The sequence below is a fragment of the Haliaeetus albicilla genome, chromosome 4 (genome assembly GCF_947461875.1).
Source record: "Haliaeetus albicilla chromosome 4, bHalAlb1.1, whole genome shotgun sequence".
Lineage (NCBI taxonomy): Eukaryota > Metazoa > Chordata > Aves > Accipitriformes > Accipitridae > Haliaeetus > Haliaeetus albicilla.
This window is the reverse complement of record NC_091486.1, coordinates 3,924,682-3,940,577: the sequence shown is the minus strand read 5'-3', so window position 1 is coordinate 3,940,577 and position 15,896 is coordinate 3,924,682. Positions and strand designations below refer to the sequence as shown.

The following is a 15,896-nucleotide window of genomic DNA, read 5'->3' as shown; positions in this document are numbered from 1 at the left end:
TTGCTAAAATTTTCTGCTATGCCTATCCGAATAGCGTGATTTGCTGAAACAATCCTTATGGAGGACAATTGTGGTTGCCTAAGGAAATGCAGTATACAAAAGTTTACAGCGTATCAGCAAGTCATGAATATGTTTTTTTCTTTATTAGAGAAAAGAGCTGATACATTTCCTCGTCTCTTTCTGCTCCTGTTTGCCTTTTTCACTTAAGCTTTCTGCAACTTCAAGGCTGTAATTCAAAGTACTGGCCAAATGTGCCCAGAGTGTATTCATATTTTTGTAAGAAACGTATTTAAAATATTTAAAATCTATATGACCCTTCCTAAACAGCAATCTCATTTTATATCAGGGAAAGAGACATAATTTCTCATTTACAAAAGAAACGGTCCCCGTTTGTCTTTATTCCTTCAAAGCAGTATATATGACTTTCCATAACATATTTATAGTGTTTGTATTCTAACGCAATTTTTCAGGCAGGTGGCTTATTTTTGTTTCTTCCAGATCCATGACACAGAACACTAAATTTTGTCGCGGGGCGACGCAGAGTGAGTTTCGGCAACGCTCAAACTGAGCCCAGACCAAGAGGAGAGCGAACAACGGTGGGCTGGCAATTCTCAAAAGCAGAAGCGCTTTTCTGCCAAAAACATTCACAGCTGCCTTCTCATTTCCTGGGAAAGTCAAGGTGTTCCCCTGGACCTACTTCACAGATTTGTGATTATGCAAGTATTCTGGTCTTCCTTTGTAATATATGCAGATCAATTCGGTCTTGTTAGTACTACCCCGTCCTCATTCCTGCAGTCTCATGCCAGCCTCATCTGCGAGGGTCGGCAGCATTAACAGCTAAATATGCCAGCGCTCACAGCTGCTCTCACTTTGCGTGGCTCTCTCTGCAGCGGGGCAGTCCTTCTTTAGTGCTGTCTGCTGCTCGCTGGATGCCTACGCCCGTGCATACCAAATGCCGGGCAAAGAGGGACATCAGCAGTTGTCTTTCCTTCTACATGCTCCTTGCTCTTTGGGATGCCAGAGAAGTTGCCTTGCTCGCTCATATCACTGCTAATCCTCACGAAACCTAATTTATAAGCCTCCCCCACCGTGCTGGTAATCCTATTGCGCTCTCCGTTAATGCTGTTCACCAAAATTTGCACCTTTACCACTTTTGCATCGACTATACTCCAAAATCCAGCCCCGGAGTAGCCAATGTAATCTGCAGCCATTCAGGTTTTTAGTACTTAAAGCACCAGCTCAGACAACCCATAAGGAAGAGCTACAGTCTGAATATTGCAACTTCTAGCACACAAAAAAGCAGTACTCAGGTACTGAAATGTTATCATAGCTCAAACTAACCACTTGCAGGCTGCCAAATGATTCTCATGGCTTTTTGTCTGGCCCAGGTCTTACCTTGATGCATCGGAGTTCACTTCCGTCATTATTCCATCCTCGGAAGAATCAGGCAGGAAAACATGCATTATCTTCTGCCCCTCTCTGTTTGCTACTTCAATGCCACAAACCTGGGAAAGGCTTAAAAAAGTGTTTCTGAAATTTTTTGAAGATATGTCTTCTTGGGGAGAGACTTACTAAGCTAAATCCTTCATACTTATCCCTAGTAAAAGACAAGTGCCTCTACCAGAAGGAAAATACAAAGTTCAGTCACTATTAGAGAAAATGACATAAGTAGCTCCAAAGTTTGGCAAATGCAAATACACACACTCAAACCCAGAGCAGAAACACAACACCATTCTTTAATAATTAATCACAGGAACAATTCATATGGATCGCCTTCACTCAAGGTCTTTAAATCAATTCACAATATTTTTCTAAGAGGTTATGCTCTAGTTCAGCAGAAGATATATGCATGATGTAGAAATGGCTGAGATCTACAACGTCTATGCTACAGAAAATCAGCCTAGATATTTTCAAAAGTTTATTGTGCTGTTACAGGTGTGCTATTCTGTACATAAGAAAATATTTTATTCTTAGAAGCTATTTTGAGCAAAAGGAAAATGTTCCCATCTATGCATAGTATATATTGGGGAAAAGACTTAAAAACTATATATGCAGTTGACCTTAGTTTTTAAAGTGGTTTAGAGGAGATCAGTTCACACCACCAGCATGAGCAATGGTTGACGTACCTGGAAAGTGTGCACTTTCCTAAACATTCTTATATCTCCATTAATATTTTGCCAAAAATGTGGGGTTTGACTAGGAACATAAATCTCTGTGAATGAAATCAACTACCCATAATTCATAATTTTGATGGAATATGAGTCACTGTGTCTAAAACCTGGAGAAAAATAAGATCAATAATTGGTTCACTGTGTGTTTAGCTGGCTTGCTGCTCCAGCCAACACTTATTAGAAATTATTTTTCTTCTGGACAATGGCTGAATCTGATGTGTTTACTCTTTACACTTTCAACGTATTAGGAAGTGGAACACAGTTCTCATTTGGCGAACACCAAAAACTGAGATTCAGTTACCAAAACCAGGGGTTTTCTTCTTGCTTGATTCAATATTTTTGTAATAAACTCTTTTACGCTTCAGTAAAGAGTCCTCGTGAACTGTTGGAGCATTCATATCAACTGGTCAATGCTAATGGCACCAAAGACCAATAAGGCAAATTATTTAAAAACTAAGAGCTGAAACACTAATGTATTGCAGTGAACATTTATTGGTGAAACACAGTAGCAGAGAGTCAACGGGAGAGACAGAAGAGTCTACCTATGACTGCTCTGCATGACGCTCTACATCTCTACATCTGCATCCATACAGGTGGTAGGAAACACAGACGCGGGTCACAGCGACAAAGAACAGAACTGAATTCAACCTTCTAATATTTTGGCTGAACTTGACCATTATATTTTCTTCTCAGCTGGAAGTGTTATGCACCCTCACAAGTTGGGGATGATTGCAACCACATTTCCCTACCTCCAACTCTGGAGTACCCTCCAGCAATCTACTTTCTACTTGCTGTGCCCCAGAGCAGCTCTTCTCGTGTGAGTGTTTCTCGTGGCTTGTATGAAGCACAGACTTCAAATTTGATAGGTGTGAATGTTGTATTAGATCAAAGTAAAATTAAATAATATTTCTCTGTTTCAGTATCAAAACTGTGGAAGCTGGCAATTTGGCAAAAAATGATACATTTGTATGTTTTAGGGTCAGTAGGGACTATTACCACACCCTTGCTAACATGCTAATTGTGTAGCCAAATGCATTTTATTCAAGACTAGATTTTTCTATGCAATATACACTTCATAATTTCCCAAGAAAATATTTACTTAAAAACTCGTAGGAAAAATATATTTCGTGGGGAAAAGGCTGCTGAATTTAAGTAGCATGGCAAAATACCGTGTTTTGACTGGCATTCTACAGTTATTAAGACACTATTTTTTCATAACTTTTAATAATGTGTTTCACTTCTGGTTTATACAATAAATCTCTCAATCACTTGATACTGAAATCACCCTCAAAATTTATTTTCTTCCATCAGGCATACGCACCAGTTTGTTTTTTATAGGATAAACATTATTATTGTAGGGTTTTCCATGGATGTTGACTACTCACTAGTGACTATTGACTGACTTTGGAAAAACAAGATTGCTATGACTTATTTTAAGACACTATACCAAGAAATTAATAGACTTTATAAAGAAAAAGTGAGAAAACAGATCTAAATTAGTGGGTTTCACTTAAGAACTCATTTCAGTCCATTTGATGCTGTTTCTTTTTTTTTTTTCCCCAAGGAGTCAGAAGTATTTAAAAAAGACTAAATTTGATAATTCTTTCTGCCCATGTATATGAACGACCTCTGACAAAGGTTCCCTGGAGATCTTCAGTGTCTACCCCGCAGCCCAGGATCTTGCGGCATGCCCAAGTCCTCTTGGTCCGCTAGTCAATGAAAGACACTTCTGCTTCTCTTACTGCTTTAGTGTCCTCTCCTGGCAGTCAGAATCTCCTTGGTGTATACCTTCTGCCTCATCAGAAAAAGTTCACTTTCAGAGATCCTTCACTGAAGGATGCACCCAACCGTTAAAGTGAGCTTTCCCTTGAAAAGCTCACATCATGTAACAGCTCCAAACCCTCATTTCAGCTGCACGAGCCAAATGGAAAAGAAAGGCAGAAGTTTTTTTTTTTCCAGGGAAAATCAGGACATGTCTCTGACACACAGCAAGATATTGAGACATATGTCTGACCTCCCAGAGGAATCCAGAAACTATGTCATGATCCCACTTAGAGTAAATGCTCTGTCTCTGCATAACTAGTCTTGTATCGGGGGGGGGGGGGCTATTTTAGACCCATACTTTTATTTTTAGGACATGTAGAGTTACGTATGTCATACATCCATAATGACTGTAACTATGAGTGTACTTACAATAAATTCATTGCAAAGAATGGATGCAATAAGGGAAACTGATCCCACAGAACCAGAGGAAAGAAGAAAGAAAATTACCAGAAAATTAAACAACATCATTGTTAGAGAGGGGAAAAAAAAAAAAGAAAAAAAGAAAGAAAAGATAATATTACAAGAGCCTTGTAGAATTATATTATTTCTCTTTTTCTGCTGGAAATACCTCTCTTGCTAGTGTCTAAGCTTTTTCATAATAGTTTTGTATGGGTAGAGCTCAATCACTTGTTAATACCCTTGTGCAATCAAATGCGCTTTTTTCCCTCTTTTGTTCTTTGTTGAGAACTTCCAGTTCATAGAAAATTTCTTTCACAAGTAGCTAAATTTCAACAGTGCTAAATTTAATCGCATATAAACTGCTTCAGCATTCAACGTGGTCTAGTTCTTCCTGTATATCTCAAATCAGTTTTGAACTGGTGATGTTTCCAAACTTTGTGCCAAAAAATACGTCAATTTTTTGTTGTTGTTGCAAAGATCGTTCATTAAAATATTACATAAAATAAGTTCTAAGTCTGATCTCTGATAACCTCTAATTTTCTTCCAGCATGTCTCTCCACCTTTTACTGCTCCCCAACATATATTTGCTATATCTGGTCCTATAGCTATATTATAATTCTCCCAATTCTTCTTACCAATTTCTGAATTGTACCACCTCAAATTATTCACTGAAATGGCTCAAGTTGTAAATATTATGTTTGGCCTTAGAGGTCCTACTATTTTCTCTTTAACTGTTCGTATACATTACACATGTGTTGTGTAGAGGTACATCTTCCACCTCTCTCTCGTCATTTAGTATTTTGGCTATTGAAAAGATGGTCTTAAACAGGTCATTAGAGCTGAGCCTGTATTGCTCCTGTAATTTCTCAGACTGAAGTACCTAAGCTGAGGGACTCAAAGTATCACAGATGAAAAGGTTTAGGGAACAGATCCTGAAAAATGTAACTGTTAGACTACAAAGTCCAGACTACAGGTTACATATACTGTGAATAAACTGAATAGATACAACTGAATGTACAAAATTTTACCAAATTAACATCTGAGTTAATGTAATCAGAGTTTTTAAAAAGGTTATTCAATTCACAGAGGAAAAGACTGATATTTCTTTGTGCCAGCCTCCAAAAGGTATGGAACTACATTGAACTTTGTATTATAAACATTTCAGACACCAGTTAAAAACGTATGTGTTATGTGTACAACTCTTTTGAAGTCTGATTGCAGCAGTTTACATTTAGAAAATGTAAAACCACTCCTGATCTCCAAAGCTAAACCTAATCACCTGTTTTAGCAGTTACAGGCTCCAGAGGCTGAACTTCTAAACAGGGCTCAACTTTTGACTACCATCAACACAAAGACAGAGGAGTTTCATGACTGTAACACCAGCACACAGCATTTTCTAGTCTACAATTTGGCCACATAGGTAGACTTTTGGTCTCAGTCCCTTATACAATGGAAATCTCCACGTGTACAACAGGTAGAGCAGATATCAGCTGGTGCACTGAGAGCACTGCTTTCCATGCGGACCACACTTTGGTCTCATCGATGGATACTGTTAAGGGATGAATGTCATTAATAATTCGCAAGATCATTCGAGTTCATTGTCAGACTGCGTGCCACCAGTTTACTCTTCAAATTCTGGAATGCTAAAAATATACATAAATCTACCATACACTGGGATTTATTTATTTTTTAAATTCTGTTCTACAGATCGCTGTTGTAGAAGCAGACTGCCAGCTAATGAAGTTGCGATCTCAGCAGCAGACTTCCAGATAAAAAAGGATTCTGTATTTGGAAATCGAAAGCTTTAGTCTCTAACATTGTATAGACTGCTCAACACTTGCCAAATTCTCTTCTAAATCAATTTACACCAGCATAAAGCAGATGGCTAATAATATTGAGTAGCAAGTCATTACTGTCATTCATATCACCTTATGAAAGCTATTACTTTTCTTCATGGTAAAGGAATATCTGAAAACAGCACGATTTTCACAAAATGCAACATAAAACTATAAACTCAACAAATTCACCCCTTATTCATTATTTTCTCGATTTCATTATCTTTCTCTAGCTTCCCCATTTTAAGCAGACAAATATCTAATATCTTTCCCTTTTCAGTAAGAAAATTATGAACCGTCTTTCTATTAGGACCATTGCAGTAGCTGGTGTTTAAAACATATTGGCTCAGAAAATGAACTTTCTGGATTAGAAAACTGGTAATTTTTTACAAAGTGAAAAAAATTAAAATTCCCTGCTTTGGAAAATCACCATTTCTGCACCTAGGTTAGTGACAGAAATCTTCAAATCATATCTGATGCAAACAGAAAAGGCAAAGAAAAAAAACAAACAAACCACATTTGGGCAAGTTTGCTGTGTTAGTTCCAACAGCACAGAGAAGCAGAATGCCTAATCTTTGGCTATGCATGAGTTTCATAAACTGCCTGAGGGACTGGCAGAAAGGGACAGAAAAAACAACAGTACGACCATTTTCACATAAGAACACAGCTGGAAGGAGAGATAATAATGATGCCCTCCTTATGCATAGCAGTCCTGTGTTTGGAGCACTTGGGAAAGAGTTTACTGCTCCTCTGGAGACTACCCACAAAGTCAAGCTACAGATTAAGTTGGGAGGGGGTCGTCTACTCTTCCAAATGAACTATGGACCTCTTCTTCTTGCAGATGAACAAATGTGGATAAAGAAAAAGGAAAGTCACAAGGCAAGAAGTAGAGTGTGGAAGAGGAAGTCAAGCTTTGCGTCCTAATGATGAGGGCACTCAATGTGGGGGGACGGATAAGGGATCTTTTCTGTACTATTCTGTTATCAGTGGTTTCGCTCTAGTGACTGAGCAATGGAGAACTGGCTAAATCATACTCCGGGAGGCACATTCTCGGTGACACAAGACGTATCCAGCATTGCAAACCCCAACAGGTCAAAGCTTGTTTGTCTTGCAGGAAGTCAAAAGGCTTTATCAGTTACATAGCGCTATTCTATTCTTTATCTCCAGAAAATTAAAAGCACACCCAGTCTGTCAGGTTCACCTGAGTTCTCTTTTACACACTATTCCACTTCAAAATGCTAACAGTTAGCTTCTTAAATTGAAACCGAGAAGAGAAATTTCAAGATAAAACTGTGGAAATAGAGAAACGTAGAGATCTGGCTTTTATTCTAGTTATCACCTGGGCAGCTCTGTGGGCCACAGCAAAAAGTGCTGAACCCATACCCTGAGCCCTTCATTTTTGGAAACTCTCTGGATTTTTGGAGCCAGAAAGGCAACAGAAATCACATTCATCCTGGATGAATCCACTCCAGTGGTACGGTGTGGTACAGTGTGGTTCTCAGCAGTGGGTGCTTCTCCCAGCAGGTCCACTCCCACCACACTGGACCACCTCTTCACAGCCCAAGCTAGGAGAGCCAGGGGCTCCCACACCCGCAGCGTTAGTGTGGCATTAGAATTCTGCAAACACAAATCTACCCAAAAGTTCTTGCAGGTGAAGTGACCTTCTTAAACAGCACTTACAAGAAGTATAGAGGCCCCTGTGAAATTGCTCTTTGCAGATAGGATGGAAACTATCCCTCAGTCACTCGTTACACACCTTGGATAACTGGTTCTATTTCAAGTCTTCCATACTCTTGTGGTACCTCAGCCTACGATTTTACTTTTATTTTTTTTTCCAATGACTCGGACATTCTTCATTAATCATTTGGATGCATTTGGCATCAATACAATAGAAAGACTACGTTGACCAAAATATAAGCCATTTATGCCTATGAATAGAACTTCCTGGATTCCCTTAGCTCACTCTTTAATTGTTGGTTGATTGTTTCTTCTCATGTAACTGTTGGTTTTCAGAGCAAAGCTGGTCGCTGCATTTTGCATTGAGTAAACACAAGTCTATCTGCTGTTTCAAAATGCTGGAGATTTCTTCCAAAAAAACCCACCAAGTTTAACTTCATTTTTTTAATAAAAACCAGTTTCTTCTGATCTTCATATGATAATAAACTTTCCTAATATTTTCCATTGAAGATTAATACACTTCTCTAGAAAGTTATATCTAATTTATGTGACTTTAAGGGTCATGCTTTAATAACAATGATGAAACACGATTATTACTTCCTAATGCTGAAATTACAGTTTTTACATTGTAAATTTTTCCTGCTATGCGCCCTGTGGCACTAACATTTTTATCACTCCATGTGTTTCTAGTTTTAAAACCTTTACCCCTGCTGTTTGAAAAATATTTCTCATTTTCGTCCCCTATGGAGTACAGAAATCCCTAAAGGCAAACCATTAGTGATCTTTCTGCCTTTTCCCAAACACTTATTATGATCACCAGTGTTGCTTCCACTGCCTCATTGGCTTTTGGTAAAGTATGCAAATGAGATGTTCAAAATACACACTTTTTGCAACTGTGCAAGTTCATACTGATTTATAAAATGGGAAGGCTATTAAAGTGACTGAAAATGTCAGCAAGATTTATGCATGGGTGACAAATTGTATTGGAAATGCTCATTTTTAACATGCTGGCCTGGGTTCCTTCACTTTTTTAAAAAGTATTGTATGTGATACATTTGCTTTAAGGCCATTTGCTCCTCCCATCTCCCCATTTGTTTTAAATATACTCTGACAGTGACTTTTTCACCAGGAAAATAAACAAAACTATTCACATTGATTGTTTTTATCATGGAAAGCAGAAATTATTTTTCTTCTTACTTGTGTTTTTCCATGAAGCTATTTAAGAAATAGACTTTCACCTTTGCTTTACGATGAAACACTTGGGGACCAAACAGCTACCTTCCTGGAAAAAATAACGCATGTTATCTGAAACAGCACAATTCTTCACATACTGGTATAGCCAAGTCCTGTCCTTGGGTACACACACACGAGTAACACTCCATTTGAGACTGCAGGGCTTATATTTCAAGGTAGAAACAGCCCTGACACATGTAGGACCCAGTCTATGAGACCAACGTTCATTCTCAAGCAACAATAATTCCATATCCAAATATCATAAAGACCATTAAAAAAATCAACATGTGCCACATACAAATATTATAGCTGTTGAATTTGCCAAACATGGATAGAGCAGACGTGGAATCACATGAAAACTAGTAAAGAAACCCTATTTTATAATTATATGATAAAGAAATATATTATGAATCAATGAAAACACTATAGTACATTTCACAATAGCAAAGAAATGATGGAGAAATTTATGAAGGTTCATTTCAATTTCGGCACCGAAGGCAAAAGGAACCTTGTCATTGATGTTAAAGAGAAGAGGTTTAGGCCCATAATCACACATCATATTATCAACATATGTAAAGGCCGAAATGTTGTAAAGAAAGAAAATCAACAAACTATTGAATGTCTTGAAACACTCATACATAATCTCAGATGTATAATGAGAAATGCTGGTCTGATAGAAATATATTTATAATTTCTGTCAATGCACAATATTATGTGAGGTTTTTTAAATAGTTTAAAGCATAGCGTGTTGTACGATGCTAATACTAAGAAAGAAAAGCTGTGCTTTTGTGATTACTTTCTTCTCTTCCTCTGCATTCACTTTGGTGCAAATCCCAGTCCTATGAAAGATTAAACCAGCGTTTGGGTTTATGCAGCGATCCCAGTATGGAAGGTTTCATGTCACCAGTCTGCAGGATCAGCCACCTAAGCCATATGCTCAAGGTACTTAAGCACCTACTGACCACAGATATCAGTATTTCAACAGAATTTAGAGGCACATAAATGCAAATGAAACTTTTAATGATCTGGTCCTTACTTGTTTGTTGGTTTTTTTTAAATTAGTACACAAGTGTACTTACACAGCGAGTTCAGTACAGGAAACAGCAGATCATTTGGGTACCCACAGCAACTATAGATGCAATCCTGCTTCTCCCCAAATTCAAAATGCTTTAAAAGTTATTATATAACCCTTTGTATTGAAAAATTCAATACCGAGAACTTAATTCTACTTTTTATATTCAGATCAGTCAGTACCAGTACCATTATTGCTCTGATTTTCCTAATTAGTTCATTAAGTTGCATAATAATTGGTTTACTGCCACCCACTTTTTATGATGCTAGAACTGTGAAAATAAAATTGATTTAGGGTTTTATTCTGATCTATTATGCTTACTCACTCACATATCCTGGTGCTTGCTGCAGGTTTTTTTCCCCTTCGTCTCTCAAAGTCTGCATATTTTTCCCTGGTTTCACTTAAAATGCAGCCCATATTCCAGTTTTATATAGGTGGGTTTCAGATGTGCATTTTACAAAAATAAACAAATAACCAAAGCATTGCCAATGGAAAACATCTGTCTCTCACCTTAGGAGGTCAAGATAAAACTCAGTGTGTGAAATACAATGTATGAATTTAAATTTATTTCCATTGTGTTAATGACATATATCAATGCCTTGACATAAGTATCTGGCATATTATAATAATGGGGTACCATCCTAAAAGAGACGGCTTGTCGCTGAAATATCCAGACAAAAACATGAAGCATTATATGGAAAAGAATAGGGCAACTATCTGTTGCTACCCTGTCTGAGTAGCAATGTGTAGGATAGCAGCACAACAGAGAAGGCAGCATGTGAAACCCAGCACGTTTCTCTCTGGAGGACAAAACTATACATAGTCGTAGAGAGTACCCATTCAATGCAGATGCCTGGTGCAATGAGAGAGAGAGAAAATTCAGGTCAGGAAGGTGGTTTGGATTTGGAAACAATTTGACATGAACCCGGGTTTCATCAACACTGAATTTATATGGATGACTGGAAGAACACTCATTTCTTTCCAGTATATAATAAAGCCGTAGCATCCTCGTTCTGGGTAGTCACAGCCAGAACAGGGGAGAAACACCACACCAAAGGATGCGGGAAATATGCTCAGATACAACATACAATCAGCTGTGGAGGTCACTATTTTGGAATAGAAGTGAAGTGAAATGAAGTGACCAGGTGAAGTAAATTGCTCTTCTCTCATTTTTTTTTTTTTCCTTCCCAAAAGCTACCCTGCCAAAACAGAACAAGGAACGTTTTATCTCTTCATCCACTGTGTGAAGAACGCACAGCAAAAAGAAAAACAAAAAGAAGAAAAGCTCCGAAAAGTTATATATTTGCTTCTGACTTGAAGCACTTACTGGTTGGAGGCACTTCTGCACATTCCCAACACCAAAGTGTCAAAAAGAACCCCTGCTACCTCCTCCTGTGGAAAAAACAAGCGAGGTCCACACCTTGCAGCTCCCAGTGGCCCAATCCAGAAGCCCAGCCCCAAGCTGTTCTGGTAAAATGAATACAACAGAATTGAAAAACAGTGAACAGAGGTTTTCATGAGTTTTTCCTGCTCTTGGACAGCTTTTTTATTTTTGGCTGTCAACTTTGCACCTCTTGGAAACGGAAGTATACAGACGCTATGTAAATCTGATATTCCCTCCAACAGAAGTAAGGAACTGACCTCTGTGCATGTGTTTCAAAAGTTAAAAGCTTATTGAGATTGCAAACCATTTAAAATGTTATTGGGAATGCAATATGGTGCATTATATTCTCATGTTTACCAGATGGCTGCCTTAAGCAAACGCCATTAGTTGTGCCACTAACGCTTCCAAATGAAGAGACACCGGTTTAGAGGTGACTAAGACCTTTCGGTCCTCCCTGCCAGAAACACCTTTTTCCTCCCAGGTTCCAATACACAATCATTGCATTAATTGCTCTGGACCATCGAGCCTCAAAACTTTTGTGCCAACCGACTGCTGTCCACCCTCAAAATTTCTCTCGGATGACAAAACACTCATCTCATCAGAAATGTAGTTAAAAGCACTCCTGAAGATGCAGTTGCCTGATTCTGACTGTAACCAGTTGTTAAGGCATCTAGATTTTGAGAACCACTGTCAATCCCATTTAATACACTCGTGACAACCTGAAGCACAACTTTAAAGAGAAAGAGATTCATCTACAAATATTGTGCTGCAGAACAAGTTCTGTAACTTCTGTCTGCGCTGAGATATATTCATCTTGCTATATTGATACTACCATTTTCCGGAAAAGGGCTATAGAGTCAAGGGCCAGTTCTTCACCATGTAATATTTCACTTACATTACTCTATTTTCCCTGTTCTCCCAGAATATGGCCTCATTTGATGAACATTTTTTCTTGCTGATGTAAATATTTTCAAACATTGCCATAAAAATTTCATTACAAAAGTGATTGAGATGTTTTGGGTAGTTTTACTAAAAAGAGATGATTTGCACATTTTTTTCATATATACACTTGAAGGGAACTGATGTGAAGTTAGTGCTATAATAAAAATGTAAATAAAATTCATTATAGTTCATAGATTTCCTGATATCATCTTTATTGACTCAATATTATTGAAATACGTAAAAATAAATACAAAATTATTTTGAGAATACATCAGTACACCTTATTTTATCATCATAAAATAATAATGGAAAATTCCTTCAGGAAAAAAGATGACATTTACAATACATGAATTTTCTTATGTTTTCCACAAGTGTGATGTTACATAAAATTAAATGTATATAATTAATGTTCCTCTGTTTATGAGCAGCATTGCTTTATTCTTACTGCATACAATGTCTCAATGCCAAGATATAATATAGACCCATCGCAGCCAATTTCCCTGCAGTATCACAACATTTTTACGGTTTCTTGTAACCATCTAAATCGTACTACTTGAATGATGTTTGTCAATGAATCTTTTAGCTTAATTGCAAGATGTCGTCTGTGCTTCACGACCTGCTTTTGAGGTCAAGTAACATTTATATCTCACTGGAGCAAATATAACTGTTAGCATAGAAATGCAATATTCAGTGGGTTATATGCTGGAGCTGACAGACGTCAGAGATGATTTTGGATTCTCATTAGATATTGTAATTTACTTTTAGCATGTAACTCAGAGCTGACAAAGTGTGGCTCAGATTTACAGATTTGGATTTTTTTGAGCATTTCCTCACATCTGTGGGATACAGAGTAATGTAAGATGTTAAGGGACATCTCTGCCCTGACCTCCTGCCCCAGCAGGGTCAGCCCTGGGGTCCGACCTGGTTGCTCAGGGCTTGATCCACTTGTGCCCTGCAAACCTCCAAGGATGGAGATGGCACAACATCTCTGGCCAAGCTGCTCCCCTGCTTGACTGCCGTCAGGGGGAAGACGATTCCTCCTTGTATGCAGCATGGAACTCTACCTTTCCAACTTACGCCTGGTGTCCCTCATCCTCCTGCCCCACACCAAGTGCTGAGTAACAGGAGATGATCAGAGCCCTTAGCGTCATGGCCACGTCCCTGCTCCTACTGCCCACCAGCACCTGGGCATTTTCCCTAGACCTGCTCACTAACCAGATTGTCCCCAGCAGAATTGTTCACAGGAATTATTCCTTCCTGGGGCGGGATTTTACATATCTCCCTGTTGATTCTCCTGTAGTTCCTACTGAACCACTCCACCAGGTCCCTCTGAAAGCAAACCCTCTGACTTGAGTGTGTCACCTGGATCCCTAGTCTGGTGTCATCTACAGGCATGTTGGGAACGCGTCCCATTGCCTTCTCCACGTCATTGATAAAGTTGTTAGCACAGAGTAAGTCCCAGAGACACCTCTGCGGGTTCTATCACTTCTCACAGACATCCACGGGTCGGGATTTAATCCACCCATTAACTCCTGCCCCCTCCGAGCCTACTCATCCAACCAGGTTTTGTTTGGTTTGTTGGTCTGGTTTGTTTCCAACTTCAACTGAAACCACCTGAATTCTTTCCTAGTTCACATTCTTCAAACACTGCCTTGCATACTAAACTCTGTTTGGACAACAGGTTACCAAATTTTGTGAAATTTCAGTGAGAAAGGAAAGCTGAAATTTTAATGTCTCCACAGACAGAATAAGAAGCTTCTACTGCCTGGATAAATTAAAGAGTCTGACTAGGAGTACTATAAAGTTCTTTAGTCTCTTAGTCATTCTGTGGTTTACATCATATGGGAGAGGCATGGTCTTGCGAGCACCACGTGAGCACAAGTTTAGAAACTGGGGAGTTGAATTCCAGTTCTATTTTTAACATTAATTTGTCATATGCGTGGTCAAGTGAGCGACTAATCTCTGACCAGGGTTCGAGAATATAATACATAGACTTAAGAAGCTGTAGTGCCAGCTGAGAAATGCCACGACTGTACGGTGCAAAGCCCTGATCCAGTAAAACTTTGTTCTGCCCCCCGAAAACTCTTCATTGTGTGGCAATGGGTCAAGCACCCCCTTCACAAGCTTTGTGCCAGAGCAGGTACCATCAGCCCTCCTCCAACCACTATAAAACCAGCAGAAATTTCTCTGAACTACACAGTTCACCAGGAGTCAATAATGTGTACACGCTGGTTGAGAACAAATTGATACTGCTGGGCAACCCGGCCACGGCCACCACCAGTATCCATGGTCACAGCACTGGTCCACAGCCTCTGCTTCCCTGCTCATAACAAAACAAGTCACCAAACAAAAACCACCACTTTGAGATTGGCAGTGAAGAATCACAATACTTCTTTTCTGAAGAATTATTTCAAATAAGCTCTGAATATCAAGAATTACCCTCTTCCTATTGCTAAAAACTCCGTACAGCTGTAACATTTAACCCAGCCCTGTAATCAGCTCTGGGTGGAATTGAAGAAGTACGACACCAAATCCAAGGATAAACATTTTTGGGTTTTTACAGTGGATAAACAGGCATTCTTCTCTGTACATTCCTCACTGGATCATCAAGCCTTTGCCAACACGATTACACAATTCTTAACTAAATATTTGCCAACTGCAGCTGCGGTACTAAGTGGTGCTGCTTGAAAATTCCTTTAGTAAAAAAAAAGAAAAAATTATTACATCACTTTTATTTCCAGCATCTTTTCTTTTTATGAAAAAAATCCATTTAAGAGTATTAGAGTATTGAAATGAATAAGAACTTAAAAATATATATATATATCTACCAATAATTTTATATTTATTGCACTTAATTTAACAAATTATTGCACAAACTACATAGACAGCATTTTTCTGGTGAAATTATTATACTTAAATGAACTTTTGACAATGTATTAATTACAAGGACATGACCACATTTATTCTGCTGATCTGGTAATTACATGCATTAAAGAAATATTTATTCAGAAACCATGTAGTGTACTTCAAAACAGGCTTTTATTGCCAAGTTACATTTCCTGTATACAACTGCCTTTTTGCCATTTATAAGCCTTTTTCAAACTTTTACAGAGGGCAGAAAGGGGAACAGAAATGCTTAATAAACTCTGGAGTGACAATTTTCTCTGCACACTCGAAAGGACCAGCAGTCTCTCGGTCAGACACAAATCTGGGGCTGGATGGAGATGTTGGGGCAACTCTCTACAGATGTGTCCTACCTAGGTTTTACACTGCTGTTTAATGAGAAAAAGATAAGAAATAGGTTTGATAATTTGCTTTCTAGCTGGCACAAAATTAATTTTTGTTCTTTAGATAAGAAA

General features: G+C 38.4%; 1 long non-coding RNA gene across 1 annotated transcript in view; it reads right to left on the bottom strand.

Moving 5' to 3' along the window:
• Positions 1-15,896, bottom strand: part of LOC138685031 (uncharacterized) — a 60,879-nt gene that overhangs the window by 9,434 nt on the left and 35,549 nt on the right. The window contains exon 2 of the long non-coding RNA XR_011324262.1: positions 1,396-1,505. This is a non-coding gene — a long non-coding RNA (uncharacterized lncRNA). The remainder of the gene's footprint in view (positions 1-1,395; positions 1,506-15,896) is intronic.